The following is a 26,998-nucleotide window of genomic DNA, read 5'->3' on the forward strand; positions in this document are numbered from 1 at the left end:
GAGAACACGGACATGTGGATTTGTGGATCGAGATAAAAAAGGTTACATTGGATATTTAATCGCCTTAAGGTCACACTAGACAAAACACTATATACACAATGGTAGTACAAAAGGTATAAGCAGCTGAAACATATCAGTTACCGCCTTGATGTTGGGCCTTCGAGCCAAACCTCTTTGAAGGTGTGGGGTGCCAGCTGTTTCTTTTTTCTTCCAACACAATGCACGTCATGTCCCCCCTTATAAGTGAACCAAGGGCCACAAGGCCTCAAACAAGCAATTAATTCCTTGATCAGTCACTCCCTTTGCCGCCCCTGAGATGGTTCTAGTCCCCCTCCCCTGGGCTCTTGGAAGCTGAAACTCCAAAACCTATGATGGATCATAACTTCTCGCCATCGGATCTGGCCGAGCCCCTGTTACGCTTGGATACCAAACACTGCTACGATGCCTGGCTTCTACTAACCATTCTATGTATCTCCCCACCCTGGGGTGCTAGAACGGTTCAAGACCCCGGCAGGTGTTTGGCCCGTTTCCAAGATCTCAAAATTGTAACCAGTATATGGTTAGGACGATAACACCATAATCTCCTTTTGAAATTCCGGCTCCCATTTGACTGGGGAATTTGATTAAAGTAGTTACACAGCGTGGATCCTGTCAGGAAGATCTTGGTACCAGCTAGGCTGCTGGAAGTGTGAGTTTCTTCACATGGAGCTGCTGTAGCTGGACCACCTGCTAAGCCAGATGTCCGTCTCAGCTTCACACTTTTAGGCTGCGTGCTCACTATACGTTTTTCAAGCGTTTTTGCCGCGAAATTTCCGCAGCGAAAATACTTAAAAAACGCTTGGTAATAAGTGCCCCATGGTCCCCAATGATAATCTGCATGTGCAGTGCACATTCTGCTGAAATTTCCGCTGCGGATTATCATTTTGGAAAAATCTGCAGCACTACCATTACTTTTGCATAATCGTGGCGTAATTGCTGCCTTTGACTTGCATTGAATCGCTTAATATCCACATGACTACATGTGCACATGCAGATATTAAGCGATTCAATGTGCGGATGGTACCCGGGTCTGGAGAAGAGGAGACTCTCCTCCAGACCCGGGTACCATAGTACCTGTAAAAAAAAAGAATTTAAAATAAAAAATATACATTATACTCACCTTCTGATGGCCCCCGTTCTCCTGTATGGTGCGTACTGGCTCCCTGATGGCTCGCGATGGTGTAAAAGGACCTGCGGTGACGTCATTGAGTCATGTGACAGGTCACGCGACCGCTGACATCGGCGGTCGCGTGACCTGTCACATGACTAAATGACGTCATGGCAGGTCCTTTTACACCATCGTGAGCCACCGGGGAGCCAGGGCGCACCATACAGGAGAACGGGGGCCATCAGAAGGTGAGTATAATGCTTTTTTTTTAGTTTTTACCATTTTCAATCTTTTTTTAACTATTGACTTGGTCACACTATATAAATCCAGGCCGGTTGCAGGGATTTATATAGTGTGTCCAAGTTGTCAAGCACTTTTCCAAGTGATGCTAAAATGCGCAAATGCTGCAAAAACGCGTGGCAAACGCTTCTACCTGGAAGGAAAAACGCATGTAAAATCCGCATGCGTTTTTCCTGCCAGGGAGATGCCGAAAAAATACGCAGCATTTCTGCATCGTGGGCACATAGCCTTTAGGGGGAGTCCATAATCTCAGACTGGATGTGATACAGTTGATTGGCATGAAATTCTAGCCCTCATATTCTTCACACTCCCTTTGTACCAAAAATAGAACTTTTTTTTGGAAACATAGCCATATGAGGGCTTGTTTTTTGCTGGTCAAATTGTAGTTTTGATTGACACCTTTCATTTCACCATACATTGTACTGTAAAATGGTGGAAACATTTTATTCCAAAACTGCAATTTCAACATTGCTTTTGGGGCTTTTTGTTTTTATTTTAGTGGTGAAAAAATGTTGAAATTTATAAAACCAAAATTGGTTTGTTGCCATTTTCTGAGGCCCATAATTTTTTTTTATTTTTCCATCGCATGAGCGCTTGTTTTTTGTGTTTTTAGGGATACAGGTTTTGGGTACATAAGATGTTGTGGTCATCTTTTTATTGTATTTTATGCTGTGTTGCGACCACGTAAAACCATCAGTTTTGGCATTTTTCAATTATTATTTTTTTCTTATTGCATTTATTGTACTGGTAAAGTAATGCTATGTTTTTTTAGACTGGACATGTATGTGCTACACAGAGAGAGAGCCTCACGCACAAAAAAATCTGAGAAAATAATTCAATTTTATTAAATCGGCTAATCACAATGTGGAACATAGATAAAAATATTTAAAAATATATACCATATATACATATACACAAAACAAAAATACTTCCGGTTCCGATAAAAAATGAGGTTTCCCTGTAAATCCTGTACACAGAATACGGGCAACGTCCAAAGACTAAATGAAAAAAAAAATATCAATTCAAAACTTAAATGAGCTTTTTTTTTGTTATTATTATTATTTTTTATTAGCTATGAAGGGTTAAGGGCAATACACAGCCTCAGCCCTCTGCTCTTGAGTGAGAACTGCACTCGGCTTCTGGTCTGACCCTATAGCCATTGCTGAAGAGCAGGGAGGTGTGAAGCTCTTATTTCTGTTGCTTATATAGCGCTAACCTATTCTGCTGTTCCCAATGGAGTTTATTGGTGAGGCAGGACTCATAGGCTTTTATTATTGGTGAGGCAGGACCCACATGCTTTCTTTATGGATGAGGCAGGACTCATAGGCTTTTATTATTGGTGAGGCAGGACCCACATGCTTTCTTTATGGATGAGGCAGGACTCGCAGGCTTTCTTTATGGATGAGGCAGGACTCGCAGGCTTTCTTTATGGATGAGGCAGGACTCGCAGGCTTTCTTTATGGATGAGGCAGGACTCGCAGGCTTTCTTTATGGATGAGGCAAGGACTCGCAGGCTTTCTTTATGGATGAGGCAAGGACTCGCAGGCTTTCTTTATGGATGAGGCAGGACTCGCAGGCTTTCTTTATGGATGAGGCAGGACTCGCAGGCTTTCTTTATGGATGAGGCAGGACTCGCAGGCTTTCTTTATGGATGAGGCAGGACTCGCAGGCTTTCTTTATGGATGAGGCAGGACTCGCAGGCTTTCTTTATGGATGAGGCAGGACTCGCAGGCTTTCTTTATGGATGAGGCAGGACTCGCAGGCTTTCTTTATGGATGAGGCAGGACTCGCAGGCTTTCTTTATGGATGAGGCAGGACTCGCAGGCTTTCTTTATGGATGAGGCAGGACTCGCAGGCTTTCTTTATGGATGAGGCAGGACTCGCAGGCTTTCTTTATGGATGAGGCAGGACTCGCAGGCTTTCTTTATGGATGAGGCAGGACTCGCAGGCTTTCTTTATGGATGAGGCAGGACTCGCAGGCTTTCTTTATGGATGAGGCAGGACTCGCAGGCTTTCTTTATGGATGAGGCAGGACTCGCAGGCTTTCTTTATGGATGAGGCAGGACTCGCAGGCTTTCTTTATGGATGAGGCAGCACTCGCAGGCTTTCTTTATGGATGAGGCAGCACTCGCAGGCTTTCTTTATGGATGAGGCAGGACTCGCAGGCTTTCTTTATGGATGAGGCCGGAGTCACATGTTTTCTTTATTGGTGAGGCAGGACTCACAGACTTTCTTTATGGGTGAGTAGATCCTATAGAAGAAGGAAATACCACAGGTTTCAAAGAAGTATATAACAAAATACCTCAAACCATACAAAGTAAACCAACAAAGAGGTATAAAGAACTACAATATAGACAATTATTAATACATAATTTTTATTGAATACATAAAGAAATAAAAACAGACAGCAAGACTAAAATTAAAAATGAATATAAAACACAATTAAAATAAGACTCAAGAGGGGGAAAGGGGATGCTCACAAAAAAAAAAATATTTTTATATCATCAAATGGGTCTATCACATAGATTCAATTACTAGATAAATTGTTCATAGTCACCATTCCAACAAACATACTCATCTAGATGTGGCTTTATAGTGTGAATATATATCAAGAATATAAAAAATATATATAATATAAAGTGCCAGTGCACAGAATATATTTATCAATTTATCCCAACTTAGAAAAATTAAGTAAAAATAGCAGACAATATGTGTTAATTTATTGCTATAAACACCGCCATATAAAGAGAAGCACACAAATTAGCCCAAAGGAATCCCACTTTATTATAAATTTGGCATCCGTAGTCACTTAAATAAATGGAAATGTGATGGAAATAATATATATATACCAAAGTCAATAAGCGTAAAGTGCTTGTGCAATACATCTAAGAAAAAATCAAATTTAGTTCATCACAAAAATCCCATTCAGGAAAGATTAGCTGCCATACATTTTCTTAAATACCTGCCATGTGTAGGCTCTCACTAATGGGGAGATCCTGAGCACTTCAATAATACATCCAAAATGGGAGACCACATAAACATAAAGAAAATAATGAGTGAACATACCCTGGCCCCCTCACACCACTCCAACGCCGTTTCGCTCCTCGCTTCTTCAGGGAGTGAGGCAGGACAGACAAGCTTTCTTTATTGGTGAGGCAGGACTCACAGACTTTATTGTTGAGGCAGGACTCACAGGCTTTCTTTATGGATGAGGCAGGATTCAGAGGCTTTATAGTTGAGGCAGGACTCACAGGCTTTCTTAATTGGTGAGGCAGAACTGACAGGCTTTCTCTATTGGTGATGCCGGAGTTGCAGTCTTTATTGGTGAGGCTGGACTGACGAGCTTTCTTTATTGGTGAGGCAGGAGTTGCAGACTTTCTTTATGGATGAGGCAGGACTGACAGACTTAATTGTTGAGGCAGGACTCACAGGCTTTCTTTATGGATGAGGCAGGAGTGACATGCTTTCGTTATAGATGAGGCAGGACTCGCAGGCTTTCTTTATTTATGAGGCAGGACTCGCAGGCTTTCTTTATGGATGAGGCAGGACTCGCGGGCTTTCTTTATGGATGAGGCAGGACTCGCAGACTTTATGGGTGAGGCAGGACAGACGAGCTTTCTTTATTGTTGAGGCAGGACTCACAGGCTTTCTTTATGGTTGAGGCAGGAGTGACTTGCTTTCTTTATGGATGAGGCAGGACTCGCAGGCTTTCTTTATGGATGAGGTAAAACTCGCAGGCTTTCTCTATTGGTGAGGCAGGGCTCACAGACTTTCTTTATGGGTGAGGCTGGACAGACAAGCTTTCTTTATTGGTGAGGCAGGAGTTGCAGACTTTATTGTTGAGGCAGGACTCGCAGGCATTCCTTATTGGTGAGGCAGGACTCACAGACTTTCTTTATGGATGAGGCAGGACTCTCAGGCTTTCTTTATAGATGAGGCAGGACTCGCAGGCTTTCTTTATGGATGAGGCAGGACTCGCAGGCTTTCATTATAGATGAGGTAAGACTCGCAGGCTTTCTTTATTGGTGAAGCAGAACTCACAGACTTTATGGGTGAGGCAGGACAGACAAGCTTTCTTTATTGGTGAGGCTGGAGTTGCAGACATTATTGTTGAGGTAGGACTCACAGGCTTTCTTTATTGGTGAGGCAGGACTCACACTTTCTTTATGGGTGAGGCAGGACAGACAAGTTTTCTTTATTGGTAAGGCAGGACTCACAGACTTTATTGTGAGGTAGGACTCACAGGCTTTCTTTATAGTTGAGGCAGGACTCACAGGCTTTCTTAATTGGTGAGGCAGAACTGACAGGCTTTCTCTATTGGTGATGCAGGAGTTATATCTCGCATCAAAAAAGGCATAAAAAATAACCTTTACTAGATATCATTAAAATATTGCCTTAAGGCACACAAACAAACACTGTATAACATAGAAATAGACATAAAATTTGTGAAAAGATGATCAAGTGCTGTTAGCTCAGATGGATATATAGAAAGACATCAAGCTATAGGCTATAACGTCTAACAAGACGACATGTAGTCCAGAGAGACCCAACCATTCAGAGTCTCTCACAAAAGCCTATTCTTATATAACAGTCATAGATCATAATAGCAAGATTAGCCACTAAGAGTACCGCTAGAATATATTACTCATTTATTTTGATTCAAAAACGATCCCCGGTGGAGGCGACATCAGTACAATATAAGATGATTCCTGAATCCTCTAATTCATCTCAGCATGTCACCTGTTAATGTGAATATGCTTAATAACTAGCTGCAGGAGGAATGTGGAACCCCTATACTATACTGGGAAGGCAGTGTCCCTGCATATCAAGATGAGTAATTATTTATGCACTTTAACTCTATATGCAGTTTATCTGAAATATCTACAACTGTAGTGGGAGGTATTGCTTTATCTGTGCATACTTCATACTAAATGAACCTTTTTTTTGTTTTCTTTTGTTTTTTTTGTTTTGTTTGCAAGGGAACCTACTGTTATATCCCAGCTTGGGGAAGTTATTTATCTATATATTAGTTTGTAATTTTGGAGTACTACTATCACCTGGTGATTATACTGCTAACTGCAGCTAGTTATTAAGCATATTCACATTAACAGGTGATATAATTATATACCCATGAGGTTATCCTATTTCTGTAATGTGAGGCAGGAGTTGCAGACTTTATTGGTGAGGCTGGACTCACAGGCTTTCTTTATGGGTGAGGCCGGACTCTGTCTTTATTTATTGGTGAGGCAGGACTCACAGACTTTATTGTTGAGTTAGGAGTCACATGTTTCTTTATGGATGAGGCAGGACTGACGGACTTTATTGTTGAGGCATGACTCACAGGCTTTCTTTATGGATGAGGCAGGACTCGCAGGCTTTCTTTATGGATGAGGCAGGACTCGCGGGCTTTTTTATGGATGAGGCAGCACTCGCTGGCTTTTTTTATGGATGAGGCAGGGCTCGCTGGCTTCCCATATATATGAGCGGATCAGGCAGGACTCACAGGCTTTTTTTTTATAGATGAGGCAGGACTCACAGGCTTTATGGATGAAGCAGGACTCGCAAGCTTTCTTTATGGATGAGGCAGGACCCTCAGGCTTTCTTTATGTATGAGGCAGGACTCGCAAGCTTTCTTTATGGATGAAGCAGGACCCTCAGGCTTTCTTTATGGATGAGGCAGGACTCGCAGGCTTTCTTTATGGATGAGGCAGGACTTGCGGGCTTTTTTATGGATGAGGCAGGACCCGCAGGCTTTCTTTATGGATGAGGCAGGACTCACAGGCTTTCTTTATGGATGAGGCAGGACTCACAGGCTTTCTTTATGGATGAGGCAGGACTCGCGGACTCTTTTATGGATGAGGCAGCACTCGCTGGCCTTTTTTTATGGATGAGGCAGGACTTGCAGGCTTCCCTTATATATGAGCGGTTCAGGCAGGACTCACAGGCTTTCTTTATGGATGAGGCAGGACTCGCGGACTCTTTTATGGATGAGGCAGCACTCGCTGGCCTTTTTTTATGGATGAGGCAGGACTTGCAGGCTTCCCTTATATATGAGCGGTTCAGGCAGGACTCACAGGCTTTCTTTATGGATGAGGCAGAACTCGCAAGCTTTCTTTATGGATGAGGCAGGACCCTCAGGCTTTCTTTATGGATGAAGCAGGATTCGCAAGCTTTCTTTATGGATGAGGCAGGACTCGCAGGCTTTCTTTATGGATGAAGCAGACCTCACAGGCTTTCTTTATGAATGAGGCAGGACCCGCAGGCTTCCCATATGTGCGAGTGGATCAGGTAGGACTCTCAGTCTTTCTATGTGTGATCAGGTGAAGATGATTAAGGCTTTTTTTTTTTTACATGAAAATACTGTATTATATCACATAAAACCATATATTCCCTAGGTCAGCATCTCCTCTTCTATTTTATGGTATCCCCATCTTACAGATCCACTTTAAGATGATCTGACGCCCTGTCCCAAAAATGGTTGCATTTCCGAGGGAACACTGAAAAGGAATACATGGAGCACGATTTGGTCTTGGGAACCACTGTGTGGTCTCAGGCCCCCGGTATGTGACTTACGGACCCGTCGTAGCTATAGGTACTGTTGTGCGCTGGTGCTTCCAGGGAGCTCATGGCATCACTAAGCAGCTGGCACTACGGTATAAGTCATATCTTTTAGTGTTTCACGCGGCTCAGTAACACTTGTCCGAGTTGCTTTACTTTACTTGGATACAACATCGTCACTTTGTGATTTTGTGCCTTTTAAGAGCCCGTAGTCGGTTCATTATAGCCACAAAGGAGCGTTCACCATTTCTTACCATTGCCACTTTTATCTCGTGTAACTTCCCAGATGTTTTCATTGATTTTCATTTCAAGTTTGTTTTTTTTTTACTACCTTGTTATTAGAGAGATCTGAAAATGAGAATTCTCACTATCGTCCTCACATCTCCGAGGGATATGTCGTGTCTGACACATCTCCGAACACCAGGTAAATGCACATGGAGCTGGGATTCCGACAAAATAAACACAGGAGTGTGAAATGCCTCCCGAAATGTAGCAGATTTCTGCATTTCCATATTCATTCCCTGCCGCCCGGGCACTTAATATGTTTTGCTTTATCTCCAGCCCTCGTAGCTTGACAGGAGTAAACATGCTTCCAATTAGCGCTAATGACATGGAAATGTTAAAATAATCCATATTCAAAAGATGCGTCTTATGAAGGCAGTGATTAAATGCGGGAGCGGCACGCCAGATAAACCTGCAAGTTGCTTTGTAAGGGAAATTAGACACAGGTAAAAATCTGAGAAAGGTCACAGGAGCTTATATGCGGCTCCTACGTCGCCGTTACATTCACCACAACATTTCCTACCCTAATTTGTGTCCTTACAAAAGTGATATACAGAATACTCCTCTCCGGGAACTGTGGCGCTAAAGCAGGGAAAAAAAGGGAAAGAATAAATACCCTTAAGCTAGGTTTGGACAGACTCGGTGGCGTAACTCAAGTCTTGTGGACCCCTTTGCGAAATCTTCAACATTGCCCTGGACTACCCATATGGCACAATTTAGACTATTTGCCGCTCCCTTCCCCAGGACCTGAGTGCGACGTCAATCCCCTTCATAGTTACACCCCTTGACCGCAACTCACCCCACAATAAACAGGTTTTCTCATGATTATATTGTGGTTTATTGTTTTTTAACATTTTATTGACATTTTTTAACTCCTTTCGGCACCCCTCTGTGCATGTACGTCACAGCCAGGGTGCTGGCTCAGGAGCGGTGTCTGCTTTCAGAGCATACGCCACCTGCAGCAGTGGGCATCGGTATTTAAAGGGTAACCGTCGTTTTGTTTTTTTCTTATTTCCTCAACCGTTAATTTAATAGATAAACCATACTGATTTATGTAATAGAAATTAATACGACAGTTACTCTTTAAATCCCACTGTCAATCAGTGACAGCGGCATTTAAGTAGTATTGATTGCGTGTGCACATGCTCACCTGCAACCACCACCCCTCCACGGTCTTCCTTCTGTGTTACGATCGCGCGGTACCAATGGATTATATCATTTTAGCAGTGGGGCTGGTGTAGGCCCCCATCGCGGTCATCTTTGTACATCTAAAACCCAGCTTTTTAGGCTGAGCTTCAAATGAGATCACCGGTATATACTACAGTACTGAGGTATTAGCGATCAAACGATAGCAGGATAAAATCCACTAGCAGGACTAAGGAAAAAAAAAAAATCTAGTACAGATAAAAGTTTTGAAAGTACACTGTGTGCAGAATTATTAGGCAAGTTGTATTTTAGTGGATTATTTTTATTATTGATCAACAACTATGTTCTCAATCAAGCCAAAAGACTCATAAATATCCAAGCTTAATATTTTTGGAAGTTGGAGTGTTTTTTTTTTTTAGATTTGGCTATTTTAGGAGGATATCTGTTTGTGCAGGTAACTATTACTGTGCTGAATTATTAGGCAACTTAATAAAAACCAAATATAATCCCATCTCACTTGTTTATTTTCACCAGGTAAACCAATATCAGTGCACAATATTCAGAAATAAACATTTGACATGCAAAAACAAAAACCCCAAAAATTAGTGATCAATATAGCCACCTTTCTTTATGATGACACTCCACACCCTTCCATCCATAGATTCTGTCAGTTGCTTGATCTGTTTTCGATCAACATTGCGTGCAGCAGCCACCACAGCCTCCCAGACACTGTTCCGAGAGGTGTACTGTTTTCCCTCCCTGTAGGTCTCATATTTTATGATGGACCATAGGTTCTCTATGGGTTTCAGATCAGGTGAACAAGGGGGCCATGTCATTATTTTTTCTCCTTTTAGACCTTTACTGGCCAGCCACACTGTGGAGTAGTTGGATGCATGTGATGGAGCATTGTCCTGCATGAAAATCATGTTTTTCTTGAACGATACCGACTTCTTCCTGTACCACTGCTTGAAGAAGTTGTCTTCCAGAAACTGGCAGTAGGTCTGGGAGTTGAGCTTCACTCCATCCTCAACCCGAAAAGGTCCCACAAGTTCATCTTTGATGATACCAGCCCATACCAGTACCCCACCTCCACCTTGCGTCTGAGTTGGAGTGGAGCTCTCTGCCCTTTACTGATCCAGCCTCTGGCCCATCCATCTGGCCCATCAAGAGTCTCCTCATTTCATCAGTCCATAAAACCTTTGAAAAATCAGTCTTAAGATATTTCTTGGCCCATTCTTGACGTTTTATCTTATGTTTCTTGTTCAAAGGTGGTCGTTTTTCAGCCTTCCTTACCTTGGCCATGTCCCTGAGTATTGCACACCTTGTGCCTTTTGATACTCCAGTAACGTTGCAGCTCTGAAATATGGAAAAACTGGTGGCGAATGGCATCTTGGCAGCTTCGCGCTCGATTTTCCTCAATTCATGGGCAGTTATTTTGCGCCTTTTTTGGTCAACACACTTCTTGTGACCCTGTTGGCTATTTGCCATGAAACGCTTGATTGTTCGGTGATCACGCTTCAAAAGTTTGGAAATTTCAAGACTGCTGCATCCCTCAGCAAGACATCTCACAATTTTGGACTTTTCAGAGCCCGTCAAATCTCTCTTCTGACCCATTTTGCTAAAGGAAAGGAAGTTGCCTAATAATTAAGCACACTTTATATAGGGTGTTGATGTCATTAGTCAACACCCCTCCTCATTACAGAGATGCACATCACCAGATTTACTTCATTGGTAGTTGGCTCTCAAGACTATGCAGCTTGGAGTAGGACAACATGTATAAAAAGTATTGAAGTGATCAAAATACTCATGTGCCTAATAATTCTGCACACAGTGTATAAAGGTTTTTTCCAATTTTTTTTTTAGAAAAAAAAAAAAGAAATAAAATACAAATAAACAGAATTTTTATCGACTGACAACATTTGGTCTTATCCAATTCTAAGATTATATAAAACCTACTACAAATGCCAAATAAAAAAAAATAAATGAAAACCACCAGATTTGCGTTTGTTCAGTCATATCATCTGCCCCCCAACAATTAAAGATAATATGATCAATATGTTGTTTGTACCCCAAAAAGGTATCTATGAAAAACGACAGCTCGGCATGCCAAAACAAGCCCTCACACCGCTCCATCAACAAAAAAATAAAGTAACAGGTCTGAGAAAATATCTACACTATAGGTAAGGGTTCATATTAGAGTTGGCTCGAGTTTATTTGCATGTCTCCCATTCCATCAACCATGACAGCGGTCTGTTACCACTGCACGGGAGCCGGAGTGCCGCCTCTTACCTCCCAGCATACGCCGCTTTTCTTTTTATTAGCCGTCCTGGTGCGGCTTCAGCATTGCAGCGTGACGCACATGTGATGTTATGCCAGAGGGGTGTAACTATCGCGCAGTTCCAGAGAGTGCAACCGCAATCGGGCCCCTGTGGGCGGGGGCCCGCCGACACCAGCAGCCATTTCAGGTGGTTGTGCGTCTGAGGACACAGATTCAACTCGAATGTATTGCGGTGCAGAGACCCGCTGGGTCCCTGCATTGCAGTACACTCTGCAGCTGACGTCTGCGTGCAAGTCACTGGCAGTGACGTCATGAGCTTCTCTCCTCTTGCACACTGAAGTCCGCTTCTTGTTCCATGTTGTGGGAGCTGGGAAAGGTGACTATAATTGTGCCCAGGATGAGGGACATATAATACTCAAAGGGGCCCAGGATGGGAGGACATTATACCAAGAAAGGGTCCAGGATAGGAGGACATTATACCAGGAAAGAGTCCAGGATAGGAGGACATTATACCAGGAAAGGGTCCAGGATAGGAGGACATTATACCAGGAAAGGGTCCAGGATAGGAGGACATTATACCAGGAAAGGGTCCAGGATAGGAGGACATTATACCAGGAAAGGCCCAGGATGGAAGCATTATACCAGGATGAGGGACATTTTTACTGAAAGAGGCTCAGGATTGGGGACATTATACTTGGAAGGGGCCTGGGATGGGGGGACATTATTACAGGAAGGAGCCAGGATCGGGGACAATTATTATAGGATGGGGGAGATTATTATATGAGAGGGCGAACACGCGTGTCTTCACAGGATCTAGAACGCTACAAAGGCCCATACATCTGACTGCAGGTGGGGGTCCAAGTTTTACATCGGGGCCTGTTGGACTCTACTTATGCTCCTGTGCGCCAGCCCTGCTAATTAAAAAAAAAAAAAACAGCCGTGAATGCTGGGACGGACGAGGAGATACTCCCGCTTTCGTCCTGCTGGCACAGACCATTGTCATGGCCGATGGAATGGGACATGAGAAGCGATTCGCACAGACTTTAGTTATAATGCCTCAATGTCCATTTATTTACACATTTCTTGATGGAATAAGTGAAGAACAGGAATATAGTTTTATGGAAAGAACGCTCCCCACACATCAAGCTGACAGGTCTTCTTTAAGAATTATGGTTCCCATTAAACCAATTTGCAGCCGCTATATGATGACGCAGAGTCGATATAAGTGGAATTTAGGTATTCTTTACATTTCATATTGTGACACAATGGGCCTATAATGAAGGTACGGGGGAGGTAATCCACCCCTGTGTGTGAACGACTATAGATAAAGCATGCAGGTGGTTCTTTTAGAAAAAAATTTTAGAAAACGAGGTTGCGTGGGGCAGAGATATTAACTACATTGCTGTGACTCAGCGGAGACGAGCGTCCGAGGCTCCACCTGCTGCAGAAACGCTTCCCATAATCACATTCCACGTTCCTCATCCAATGTGTAAATGGATAGTTTAATATCGGAGTATGTTTATGATCCGGGCTCTTGTCAATATTGCATGGGCGACATATTCATTTTACCGCTCACAACAGCAATTAGAGCGCTTTACTTCATAAGAGAATATACGATTAGAGATCGCTTTCTGCTCGGAAGGGAATGTTTGTCCTCGGTGAACACGATCCTTCTCCTGATTGAATGTCCCCCGACACCTCGGCCACTTCTGCTTAGAATGAGATTTGATTAGTCCCAATGAGCAGCGGCTTTCCGCTAACATCTCGAAATGATAATGTGACATTTCTATCTGGATCTTTTACATATTTATCAGGCGACGGATACAGAAATCCCACGTAGAAGACCCTTTGGTGCAGAATTGATGTCATTGTTGGAGGATATCAATTATGCACTGCAGAAGTGAACAATTTGTCGACCGGCTTACCCAAAACACTGGCAAATTACCCTCCATCTGATTTGAATAATACAATTTTCTCTTCGCCGAGACATTGTAACGTTATAAAGCATGGGCTCCCCGCAATTTGAACTTTAATGGAATGACCGGGGTCGGCGGGGGGCACGTTCCGGCTTCCTGACAGGTTAATCTGCCACTTGATCCTACAGTCATTTTTCTGTAATAAACCAGCGGTGTTCGTGTTGTTGGTCTGTGTAGCTATATATATATATATATATATATATATATATATATATATATATATATATATATATATATATATACGTACGTATGATTTTTTTTCCACTTTTATGTCTGTATGTTTCAGCAGATGTATTTTTATTAGCATTAGTTATAATGAGAAGGGGAAACGACATCAAGAATGTACCTGCCGGCTCCACCAATAAAACCCAGAAAAGCTAGAAGAGAGTTGATAATGAGCTTTTTTTCTAGCTTGTTTTGCCTAGGCAACTTCTAATTAAAGAAGATGGTGTTGCTGGCGTAGAACGATACACATTTGCCGGTGGGCTATAAGCCCACTTTGATGTCTTGCCAGATAGGAGATATTAAAAGTTTTCCAGGATCGCACAAAGTTTGGCATTGTGATAAATTATCCTCAAAATAACAACCTTCACCTGTTATATTCTCTTGTGCTTAATAAAGAGTATCTGGCACTTTATTTTATAAATCAATAGTTCACATAGATCTCCCCCTGCGCCTCTCTCTCTCTCCCCCTGCGCCTCTCTCTCTCTCCCCCTGCGCCTCTCTCTCTCTCCCCCTGCGCCTCTCTCTCTCTCCCCCTGCGCCTCTCTCTCTCCCCCTGCGACTCTCTCTCTCCCTGCGACTCTCTCTCTCCCTCCCTCCCTGCGCCCCTCTCTCTCCCTCTTTACCCCTCTCTCCCTCTTTACCCCTCTCTCTCTCTTTACCCCTCTCTCTCTCCCTCTTTACCCCTCTCTCTCTCCCTCTTTACCTCTCTCCCACCCTGTCTCTCTCCCACCCTGTCTCTCTCCCACCCTGTCTCTCTCCCACCCTGTCTCTCTCCCACCCTGTCTCTCTCCCACCCTGTCTCTCTCCCACCCTGTCTCTCTCCCTTCCCTCTGCCTGGCTCTCCCTTCCCTCTGCCTGGCTCTCCCTTCCCTCTGCCTGGCTCTCCCTTCCCTCTGCCTGGCTCTCCCTTCCCTCTGCCTGGCTCTCCCTTCCCTCTGCCTGGCTCTCCCTTCCCTCTGCCTGGCTCTCCCTTCCCTCTGCCTGGCTCTCCCTTCCCTCTGCCTGGCTCTCCCTTCCCTCTGCCTGGCTCTCCCTCTCCGGACTTTCCCCGGACCTCGCAACATTAAAACGGACTCTTGGGATAAGTCCGTGTTCAGCATTTAGCACTGGACACTCAGTGTCCAGTACGGGATCGCTCATCTCGACAGGTGAGTACAAACTCTTTTGGTATTTTATCACACTTTTAGATATTTTTCTAACCATCCCTTCCTATATAATACTCTTTATTGGCTAATTGCTTTGTTTTTTTATTTTTTGTGGGTATATATGAATGACACCAGTCTATGCTGTGGTTTTAGCCTTGATTCACAATGATGCTTAAGCTGAACTTGGACTTTTAAAAGCTGCCATCCGTCAACTATTCCGAATGAAATCCCCATGCACATGCATGCTCCTTGTAACTGAGCATGCATGATTGGGGAGAGACGAGTAATCTACTGAAAGTTGCACTTCTGACTGTGTTTATCTTCTCAGGTAAAAAAAATAAATTGTTGAAATTAAATCTGCCCTATAATTCACACAACATCCGCTATCGAGAGAATAGGGAAACCGCCATGCACAGAAGTCTGTCCAGTTCTGCTGAAATCTCCAGGGTCGGACAATATTCATCCAATCAGCATTTTCCTTTGTCATCTTTATAGCTTTGCCTTATCTTCATTTCTTCTGCCTGTTCAAGATGGAGATAATAAAGAAGAAAGAAAAAATATATCTCAGGAGTTCAACAACCTTCCTTTTGCTTTTCAGACGTCATGGCCCTGTCATCTGTTCACGGTCTTGGATTTGTGACATATGGCTTTCTTGTCGTATAGGGTTCAGAGCACAAGGAGGCCATGAATGAAATAGGATAAACACTTAGAGGAGGGATTTCTTCTGACTTCTACCTGTGCACTCCGCACAATACATCAGACATGAAATGACTCCGCAGACATGTTTACAATAGAACCATAGTCCACAAATCCCACCGGCTTGTAACTGGAGCCTGAAATCTGTCTCATTTCCCTCTCCCCATCCATCGTGAAGTCCCATTTTATTTTCATGACGTACTAATGTCAGACCTGTATTTCATCCGGCAGCGGAGACGTCGTAAGCGTCCAGAGCAGTTACCTTACTTTTGTTGACAACCTATTCTTCCCGGGTTGGCTTTGAGGAATGGCACTTTTTCGTGCTGCACAAATCATTTTGGCCTTTACCTAAGAAGCCTCTGACACTCGTGAATAACAGCCGTGCTGGATGTACAGCTCTTCAGCTAAACCCTGTATTTATCAAAAGTTTCAGGTTCTTGCCACCATTAACGTTTTGTAACAAGTTGAAAAGTTTGCTCAAAACCATTTAAAGGGACGTGTAATCCTGAAATACTAGTTTTCCTATATTATCAAACTTTTTGAAGCTTTTCCAGAATTTGATTTCTTTTTTATATAAAAGTACCTCCCCATTTTGAAAGCTCTAATTCACTTACCGGAAGTTATCATTGCTAGTGTTGAGCGAGCATGCTCGGTACTCGCCCGAGCATCTCACTACTCGGGATGTTAGGCGAGCACCGAGCATTTCCGGGTTACTCGGACGGGAGCTCGGGTCTCCGCCCTGCACGTTTGGCGCTCTTTACAGAGCCAACGAACGTGCAGGGATTGCCAGCCAGTCACTGTAATGCCGCAGCCATCTTGGTTGTCGGCATTACAGTGATTGGCTGGCCGCACAGCGTCACCTCGAGTATTTAAAACCGGGCGCCACTATCTTGGACACAGTCGCTCCGGATCAGATAGTGTAGGGAGAGTGCTGCTGAGCTAGGGAGAGACTTATACTGCGAAATAGGTAGTGTAGGGTCTCTAAAGCCTGCAAAATCAAACAAACAGTCCTTCTCAGGACTAATATCCATCCCAGATATCAGGCAGGCAGGCTGTATAGGAGACGAAGTGGTTATACCAACAAACACTGCATTACAATCCTGTGTGCTGCTTTTCAAATTGCTAGACTTATCACCCCGGTCTCAGGGGCCTGGAAAAATCCTTTTTTTTTTCATCTAAATCCTCTTTTTTTTTTTTTTCTTCAGTCAGACTGTACAAATACGCGTCTTATTAACCTTTTGGTATCCCCCCCCCCCCTTCCGCAACCTTATGGCGGTGGCCGTCCCTCGGTACTCTGTCCCCAGCCGACACTATTTTGCCCGGTGTGCCATCCCCGCACTACACAAGCACTTGTTCCAAAACATCTGCCGTGCCTTCAGCAACGCAGTTACTGGGAGAGTCCACCTGACAACGGACACGTGGACAAGTGCTTGTGACCAGGGACGGTACATCTCCCTGACGGCACACTGGGTAAACATAGTGGAAGCCGGGACCCAGTCGGACCTTGGGACGGAACACATCCTCCCCACACCGAGGATTGCGGGCCCTAGGTCAGTCAGAGTTGCCCCCACAGTGTACAGCTCCTGCGCATCATCCTCCTCCTCCTCCTCATGTTCAGCCTCCATCTCCGATATCACCACATCAGTTAAAAGCAGGAAGCACTGCAGTACTGCCTCAGCCAAGCGGCAACAGGCTGTGCTGAAACTCATAAGCTTAGGTGATAAACCTCACACGGCTTGTGAGTTGTGGACAGCTGTGAAAGAGCAGGCAGATCTGTGGCAGAGACCGCTGAACCTACATCCAGGCATGGTCGTGTGAGACAATAGCCGTAACCTGCTGGCGGCTCTGAGGCGAGGCGAGATCACACACGTGCCATGCCTGGCTCATGTGCTTAACCTCGTGGTTCAGCGGTTTCTTAAATCGTACCCCGAGTTGCCAGATCTGCTCGTGAAAGTACGCCACCTGTCAGCTCATTTTCGCAAGTCGGCTTCAGCTTCCGCCGCCTTTGCTGTGTTGCAGCAGCGTTTGCAGCTTCCGGCATACCTACTGGTGTGTGATGTCCCCACACGTTGGAACTCTACCCTCCACATGTTGCAAAGGATTTGTGAGCAGAAGAGAGCAGTTGTGGAGTACCAGCTGCAACAAGGCCGTCGATATTCAGGTCAGACTCCACACATAAGACCTCAGGAGTGGACCTGGATGTCTGACATATGTACCATCCTGACAAACTTTGAGGAGTCCACCAAGATGGTGAGTGGCGATGACGTCATCATTAGCGTCAGCATCCCACTTGTCTGTTTTTTGCAACGCTCTCTGCAGAGAATTAAAGAGGAGGCATTGCAGCCAGAGTATGATGAGATGGATCAAGAAGCCGTAGCAGGCGATTACACACAGCCCAGCCTCATCTCATCCCAACGTGCATTGGGGGACAATGAGGGAGAGGAGGAGGAGGAGGAAGAACAGTAGCTGTTATTATGCGCTGTAGATGGTAGTACCTGTACAACTGTTATACCTTCGGTTCAGCGTGGGTGGCCTGAGGACAGGAAGGAGGAGGAAAAAAGCATAGTCAGTCGTCATCTTGGTGGGGACACGTAAGTCTTACCCGTTACCAGTCTGGCACGCATGGCTGACTTTGTTACACTGCCTTAACCGTGACCCTCGCATTGTCAAAATGTTGGGTGACAGTCATTACTGGTTGGTGACACTTTTAGACCCCCGCTACAAGGAGAACTTTCACTCTCTTATTCCTGAGGTGGAGTGGTATACAAAAATGGGGCAGTACCAGAAGGCCCTTGCTGCAGAACTGTTAAAAAAAATGTAAAAAAAATTCCCATCTGAACACGCTAGCGGCAGAGGTCACAGTTCGTTGCCCAACCAAGGCGTACAGGCGAGAGAGACGCAACTCCAATCCAGCAGAGGCAGGGGAACACTGTTAACGTTCTGGGACAGTTTTCTGAGACCCGCCCAGCTTACAGGCCCTGAGGCGCGGGGTACTCTCTCACAAGGAGTGGAAAGTTTCAAAAGATGGTGAGGGAGTACCTTGCCGACCGTACCAGCGTCCTCCGTGATTCCTATGTGCCTTTTAATTATTGGGTATCCAATCCAAGCTGGATACTTGGAATGAACGCGCTCTGTATGCCTTGGAGGTCCTGGCCTGCCCTGCCGCTAGCGTGTTATTGGAGCGTGTTTTTAGTGCCACTGGGGGAATTATAACTGATAAGCACACTCGCCTGTCAACTGACAATGCTGACAAGCTGACCCTTCTCAAAATGAACAAGGGCTGGATTGGGCCAGACTTCTCATCACCACCAAATGACAGCAGAGTAACATAAAGTCAAATTCACTGTGTTATTTCGGGAGGTGTATTCCCATGCACCGCTTCACACCCACACGTGGGTATAATCTTCCTCATTTCGGCTGTATTTTGCTCTTCTCCTTATCCTCAGCCTCCACCACCACTATACCACCAGGGTGACCGTGGTCCTTGTTGCCAGCATTGCAAGTTCCTCCGTCCTAATTTTTGGCAGCTTTTGCTTGGAAGGCATAGGCAAAGACTATGGGAGACCCACTCCCCAATAAGGGGAATAATGTTTTTAATATGCTGTACTGCATGGCTCTTGTAAGGGGCATTGCAAGTTCCTCCGTCCTAATTTTTGGCAGCTTTTGCTTGGAAGGCATAGGCAAAGACTATGGGAGACCTACTCCCCAATAATGGGAATAATGTTTTTAATATGCTGTACTGCATGGCTCTTGTAAGGGGCATTAAAATCGTCTTGTTAAGCTACTGTGACCACCACGTCTCTTCCAAGGGTCATTGATATTGTCTGTTTATCCCACTGCGACCTCCACCACTCTTCCAAGGGGCATTAAAACCGTCTTTTTAAACCACTCTGACCTCCACGTCTCTCCCAAGGGGCATTAAAACCGTCTTGTTAAACCACTCTGAACTCCACTTCCCTTCCAAGGGGCATTAAAATTGTCTTGTTAAGCTACTGTGACCTCCACGTCTCTTCCAAGGGGCATTGATATTGTCTATTTATTCCACTGTAACCTCCGCCACTCTTCCAAGGGTCATTGATATTGTCTTTTTATTTCACTGGGACCTCCACCACTCTTCCAAGTGGCATTGATATTGTCTTTTTATTCCACTGGGACCTCCACCACTCTTCCAAGGGGCATTAAAACAATCTTGTTAAACCACTCTGAACTCCACGTCTCTTCCAAGGGGCATTGAAATGTTGTTTTTAATTACCTCTAACCTCCACGACTCTAGCAACGGGCATTGCATTTCCTCCTAATTTTAATCAGCTTTTGCTTTTCAATGCATAGGCGAACACTAAGGGAGACCCACTCCCCAATAATGGGTAGAAGGTTTTTAGTACGCTGTAGTCCACATCTGTTTCAAGGGGCATTGCAGTTCCTCATAATTTTTGGAAAGCCTTCCATTCACTGCTTAGGCCAACAGTGTACAGGAGACCCAGTTGCTATGAATGGAAAAAACGGTTTAGTTAAGGCCCTCTGACCTCCATGTCACTTCCAAGGGGCATTGGAGTGCCTCAAAATTTTTGGTAGGCATTGCACTCACTGTATGCCCTATAACTGTGTAGCCGAACCGCTCCTTTTGGTACAGAAACATATCCTACAAGACGTGTGGTTGACTGGCCTGATATTGATGTGAATGGTCCCTGTTCCTCCTGCTCTTTCTCCTTTTGCCACCACCTCATCCATCGTTCATCACCTGAAGCTTTGTTTTAACAGGAGTCATAGAACTGGGATAGTAGCAGGAAAACATACAGCAATCCTCGGAGGAGGTAGGATATGCGCCAAAACGCTGACCACCTCAGGCCTAGCCACTACTACATACATGCGCTTGCATTCCAAGAAACAGAAAGCTAAGGCCTCATGATCATGAATAATTTACTCGTTGTGTAGGAGGCCGACCACTGCTGCTGTCTACCTTCTGAACTTTGTGTTGAAGCCTGATTGACCCAGGACCCGCAATCCCCTATGTCTGGAGGACGTGTTGCATCCCAGTGTCCAACTGTGTCCCGGCTTCCACAATATTAACCCAGTGTGAAGGCGTCAGTGAGATGGACCATCCCTGGCCACATTCACTTGTCCACTTGTTTGTGGTTAGGGTATCCTTCCCACTAAATGCACTGGGGAGGGCACAGGTAATGTTTTGGTATGCGCGCTTGTGTATAAGGCACACCGGGACAAATAGGGGCGGCTGGGGACCGAGTATGGATACCAGGCCGCCGACGCAGCCATGACGTGGTGGCCAGATTCCGCCTCTACATACCTAAAAGGCCCAATTTCAAGTGCAAGTAAGCAAGCAGTATGGTATTGCAGCCTGGAGGTGGGTGGGTGGCAGGCTGCATACTTGCGCTTGCATTGCAAGGAATGGGGGAGGTGCAATTGAACACTGCCCTGGGACAAGGACTTGCACGGGGATAGTTGCAAGTCTGCATCTTCTGATGCTGCAAGGATCACTTCTGATGGGCACACTTTTAGGCAGTGACCTGGGTATCAGAGATGCTTCCACGGGTCTTCCCCATGCTTTTCCCATGTCTTTTCAGCACTTTATGCATGTGTCACACAGCACATGGCCAGATAAGGTTGTAAAATGTTAAAATGACATTTCCCGGTGAATGCATTTGTCACGGTTGAAAGCAATTCAAAAGTGTAAAAACGCTACTTGTGAACATAGCCCAAGGTGTGGAGGAGTATTTTTGTTTTTGGTTATTTATTTTACCTTATACACAAGTCTTTACCCTGGAAAGGAAATTCCTTAACATATTTCACAGGAAAACAGTTTCACTTTCGTTTTTGAACGTTTTATTGTGAGCCTGTAAAAGTGGCTTAATACCTCTGACCACGTTGTTGACAGCAGTGACCTGGGGGTCAGAAATGCTTCCTGGGGCGATCCCCATGCTGTCCCCATGTCATTTGAGCACTGTCACTATTGTTTTGGGCACTTTTTAGGCTTTCTACTGACTGCCGGGGTGCTGCCGCAAAAATGCTCGGGTCTCCCATAGACTAACATTGGGCTCGTTGCTCGGGTCGAGCACCCAAGTATCACGGCGAGCTCGGCCCGAGCTTCGAGCACCTGAGCATTTTAGTGCTCGCTCAACACTAATCATTGCCTTACAGATATAGCACAGCTGCAGTCATGTGAGCAGATGGTGTTTCTGCAAGCCTGCTAGCTCATCTAAGGTCCACCATACACATTAGACTAAAGTCGGCTGAACCTACTTATATCGGTGGGATTGTCTGACACTGTAATATATATGGAGTCCTCAACAAATAATGTTGGGGGATAGAATGATTCATATGTGGGTTTTCCAATGGCCCATCCTTTTTTGTGCCCAAGAGGAATCTGAGAGCTGCTCTGATACTGAACACAGGAGTGTTCCTGAGTTTGAGAGATAGCTGTCGGCTCGAAGATCATTTATGGTCTGTGCGTGCAGCTTGTGTACTTGCCAGTCCTCCTTTCTGCTAAACTAACTTTCTGACTTAAGAAACTACCTGAGTTAATTGAGTGTAAATGCTGCTGTGATCACAGGACACAGCAGATACCAAATTCTATACAGATGCACAGCTTGTAAATGGAGTTGTCCCGCTCCTCATGAAATGTGTTATAAATATAATTAATACAAATAATAGGGCTGAAAATGTGTTTAAATAACCGATCTTAATAATAAATTAGTTATATAATCGAGCACCAATGCACCCAAGTCCCCTGACGATCTCTATTATATTGCAGCAATAATGACGTTATATATTGACACGTGATCACTGAAGTCAGTCACTGGCCACAGCAGTGATTACCGTAAGAACCGCACACAACCGTTGTGGCAATTGATTGGCTGCAGCAGTCTCATGTTATGATAGCTGAGAAATAAATATTGCCATGGGACCATAGCACAAAAGTGTCAGGAATTTAACAAACAAGTATTATCTGATTAGACTTTTTTACAACATATTTGTCATGCTTATTTGAGCTGTTTCGCTAGTTATCCCTCCAAACAGGCAGGAAGTAAAGGACTACAGTCAAGTCGTCATCTACTCTGTCCCATATTGAAATTAATGGAGTAGGCAGCTGCAAGTGAATGAAGCTAATACACAGAATATGGCAGTTATTGTTCAATTTTAGATTGGAAACCTAAATTTACACTCTGAGGTGCATTTTGTAAGAGATTTTTAAGTGGATCGCTGGAGGTACACTTCACAAGCTCCTATTTCTTGATGGAATTTGAGCGATTTTATATTATTTTTTACTGTAAAGCTGACCTCAGACAAAATAAGCATTAGCCTTTCATGCCATTACAATATCATAATGATAACAATTACTTCTGCTTTTTATAAAAAGATAGATTTTTATCCTTGGCAATCACATTGCTCGGAACATAACACATTTCTTAAAGGGGTTCTCTGGTAGATTGAAAATATTTTTTTAAAGGTCTCAGACTGGTTAAAAAAAAGTTATATTCACCCTTTTACAGCTAAACAAATCAGCTGCAACACTTATCCAGTCTCCACCACCTGCTCCCATCTCTGTTTAGCAGAAATAGTGGTGTGGGCGGGGTTATACAGGGCTCAGCATTCCGAGCTCTGCTAGATCCGCAGCTGAGAAAACTGTGATTCCTTCACAACTGGTGCACCCAGTAAACTAAGCGATACATCGCTGGAATCGGGGTCTTTGTCTCTACATTATGCTGCTGTTGGATTGCATGAGACAAAAACCTGCTGACATATTCCCTTTAAGACTGGTGTACAAGATGGCAGTCTTAATAAATCAGACTCTTATTTTTTAACATGGATGATTCTTCTCTAATAACCCCCCACGACAGCACACTGGAGTATGTAGCCCCACCCTAATAGGGACAGGAAACACAAAGAGGTCAAATAGCCCCCTCCCACACCTTCCCCTCAGTGATTTTCCTGTTCCTACCAGGAATGAAGAGGTCATCTGATGGTGTGCTGCGCTGGCGGCAGGCACTTTCAAAGTTTTAAATAACCGGGCAGCAGAGGACCGAGTGGGCTCATCTCTTCTCCCTAGACGTTGCTCTTGTCTCCATTGAGGACCCGGGACTCCCCTCCAGTCCCCACCTTCGGACAAGGTCTGAGGGGTCCTTTAGGCTAGAGGCCTCCCTGAGCTCACCAGCCCATCTAATCCCCACGGGGAGAGAAAACGCGGTCTCCTGACTTGCTTCCGGCAAGACACGCTGCAGCACACGTGTCACGCGAGCGTCAGAAGTGACGTCAGACCCCGGGCGGCAGAGAATATCGTCAGTTGCTGCAATTTTGTGTTCCACGGTGGAACGCATCGCCAGGATTGCCGGCTAATGGTGGCCATGATCGCTTGTGATCACAATAAACTTTGTCTTCACACCTGGACATTAGGGGCAGTAGACCCTCTAATGAGAGGAGGTGCTGGAATCCGGTCACCCACATAAAGGCCCCTGACAAGAAGACACCTTAAGGTAGGACTGATCATGTGTGTTAACATAAAAGGTTCAGGCTCTTCCCGCTCTGCATCTGCAGACCTCAGCGCTATTCCAGTCCCAGTAAGTAATCTAGCACTGGAAATCCATCTCGATGGGGCAAGTATAATATATTTAGCCTATTATTCCTTCTCCCCTCTTTCAGGGGGACAAGGAACCTTCACCCGGGATAAGATCTAAATCCTCACGTAAATGTGCAGTCTGTGCAAAGAAACTGGCTCCTTCCCATAAGAAACCATTATGTCAAAAATGTACTGAAAAAATCATCAGGGAGGAACAACCTTCCATGATTGAGAAAATTAAGGGAATAGTCCGCTAGGAAATTTAAATCTTCCCTGGCCTCTTTCTCCCAATCCACACACAAAGGAAGATTAGCCTGGAAGAGGAAGGAGAATGGGACTCTAAGGATGAGATGTCCATTCCGGAGGAACTTCCAGAGGAAGGCGAGTTAAGCCCTGACCCGGATGCCTCCCATCATAAAAAATATTTTTCCTCTTCCTCCTTTTGGCGGTAAGGCGAACCATGGCGGTAGAAGAGGAGAAGAATTATCATACAGTACAGGAGGAATTGTTCGGCGGTCTACGTTCAAGAAAAAAGCTAATGTTCCCCATACACAAAAAATATTCGGGATCTAGTGTTGGAGGACTGGAACTCCCCAGAAAAGAGATTGCGCACTCCTGCCAAACTAAAAGACAGGTTCCCAGTGGACGATGGAGACTGCAGAATGTTGGTCAGAAATACCTAAAGTAGACATACAGATTGCACAGGTGGCCAAGAAAACAGTTCCTCTCAGTTGAAGGATCCCTTAGAGCGCAAGATGGATGGCCTTTTAAGATGGAGAAAATATATATATTCTTGTACCGTGTTAGCCAGTAGATAGAAAAATATTTAGATTTGAGTCCTCAGTGGTTGATACCTTTTAATGGCTAACTGAAAAGATTATAACAAATTGCAAGCTTTCTAGACTACTCAGGTCTCTTCATCAGGCATAGTATACCAAAAATCTGAAGTCACATATTTATACACAATGGGACACAGAAATAATGCAATAGATAAGACAGGTGATGAAAAGCAGAGTTATTATGGAAGAGATAAACCGTTCTGGCTATAAATATTTTAGCAGTTAATAGAGAAGGAGTGTGAAGGTTTTATTGTCCTGTGACTAGGTCCAGTGTTGTGATGGCCTCACAAGTCTGAGGAGCACATTCATTCCTGCTCTGAAAGTGTTAAAGGTCACCATCAGTTTATATTCTGAAATTCTTCTTTCTCTTTGAGATTTGAAGTTACCTTTTAATACCAGTAATTTCATGTCTTTTATGCTGTGATCAGGGGAACAAAAATGCTTGGCTACAGGCAGATCTATTCTTTTTTCTTTTATTATGTGGCGATGATGATTCATCCTTATTCTAAGTTTTTCATCACCTGTCTTACCTATTGCATTTTTGTGTGTCTTATTGTGTATAAATATGTGACTCTTCAGATTTTGTGTTATACTATGCCTGATGAAGAGACCTGAGTAGTCTCGAAAGCTTGCAATTTGTTACCATCTTTTCAGTTAGCCATTAAAAGGTATCAACCACTGAGGACTCTCAAATCTAAATATTTTTCTATCTACTGGCTAACACGGTACAAGAATATATATATTTTCCCTATATCAAAATGGAGGACACCAGAATGTACTGCATCTTCATGGAACTTAAGCCACTTCTGAAGAAACGTGCATGACATTTTTTCCTTATCTAAATGCAAAAAGGAGACTCTAATTCCCAAAGGACTCTGGATTACAAACCCAATTCTTCATACCTACAATACTCATTATGCACAATACCTTTGCCACAGGACTTCTGAGAGACTAAGGAACCACCTTTTGCATGTCTTCTACAGCATCAAGAGTAAAGTCCAAGGGCAATTTGAAACTCGGAGGAAAACACGAACAGAAAACACAGAGCAAAAATTACAGCAATACTATAACAAACTACGGACCCTTCTGAATCATAACAAGGAAAAGAAGCTGCACAGATTGCGCCTAAACTCAGGACGCTATACAAACTGTTACAAAACAAAGCCAAAACCTGACAATTTGGACAACCACTCCATTCCAGACACAGAAGCATCTAACTGTGTCATCAATCTCTCAGATTATTCACCCAACAAAGCGGAGCTGACCGTGCTTTCTAGAGGACTCTCATTTTGTCCTACTAAGGCCCTAGATAAAACTGAACTCTGTAGTGATATGGAAAATTATTTCAGGAGACTGCGCCTGAGGGAATACTTCAATGCTACAGAAGATTCAGAACCCACCCGAACTGAAGGAAAATGGATCTTGACAACCAAGAAGAGGTCAGATTGGACACCTCCACCTGGACGAAACCCTCATTTGAATACATATATAGACTCCTTCAGACTTGTGATAAAATCCACAATCCTAGACACAAACAGGAGACAAGCATCCAACATCAGTGCCCAGGGGAGAAAGGCCATACAATCTTTGAAAACCAACAAAGAAATCATCATTAAACCTGCTGACAAGGGTGGTGCAATAGTGATGATGAACACATCAGACTACATGAAGGAAGCAAAGAGACAACTGATGGACACGCGCTACTACAAAAAACTGCAGTCTGACCCTACACAGGACTATTACAAGGAACTAAACAAGTTGGTATCGTGTCTGCCTGACGAATCCATAAGAGCCGATGACCTGATACTAGAGAGTCCAAGAATAGGGACATTCTATA

General features: G+C 44.3%; 1 protein-coding gene across 2 annotated transcripts in view; it reads left to right on the forward strand.

Moving 5' to 3' along the window:
* Positions 1–26,998, forward strand: part of NBAS (NBAS subunit of NRZ tethering complex) — a 760,680-nt gene that overhangs the window by 573,286 nt on the left and 160,396 nt on the right. The gene's annotated exons all lie outside the window — the stretch shown is intronic.

This window comes from Phyllobates terribilis, unplaced genomic scaffold (assembly GCF_046119375.1).
Source record: "Phyllobates terribilis strain yellow unplaced genomic scaffold, ASM4611937v1 Scaffold_3__8_contigs__length_932513732, whole genome shotgun sequence".
Classification (NCBI taxonomy): Eukaryota; Metazoa; Chordata; class Amphibia; order Anura; family Dendrobatidae; genus Phyllobates; species Phyllobates terribilis.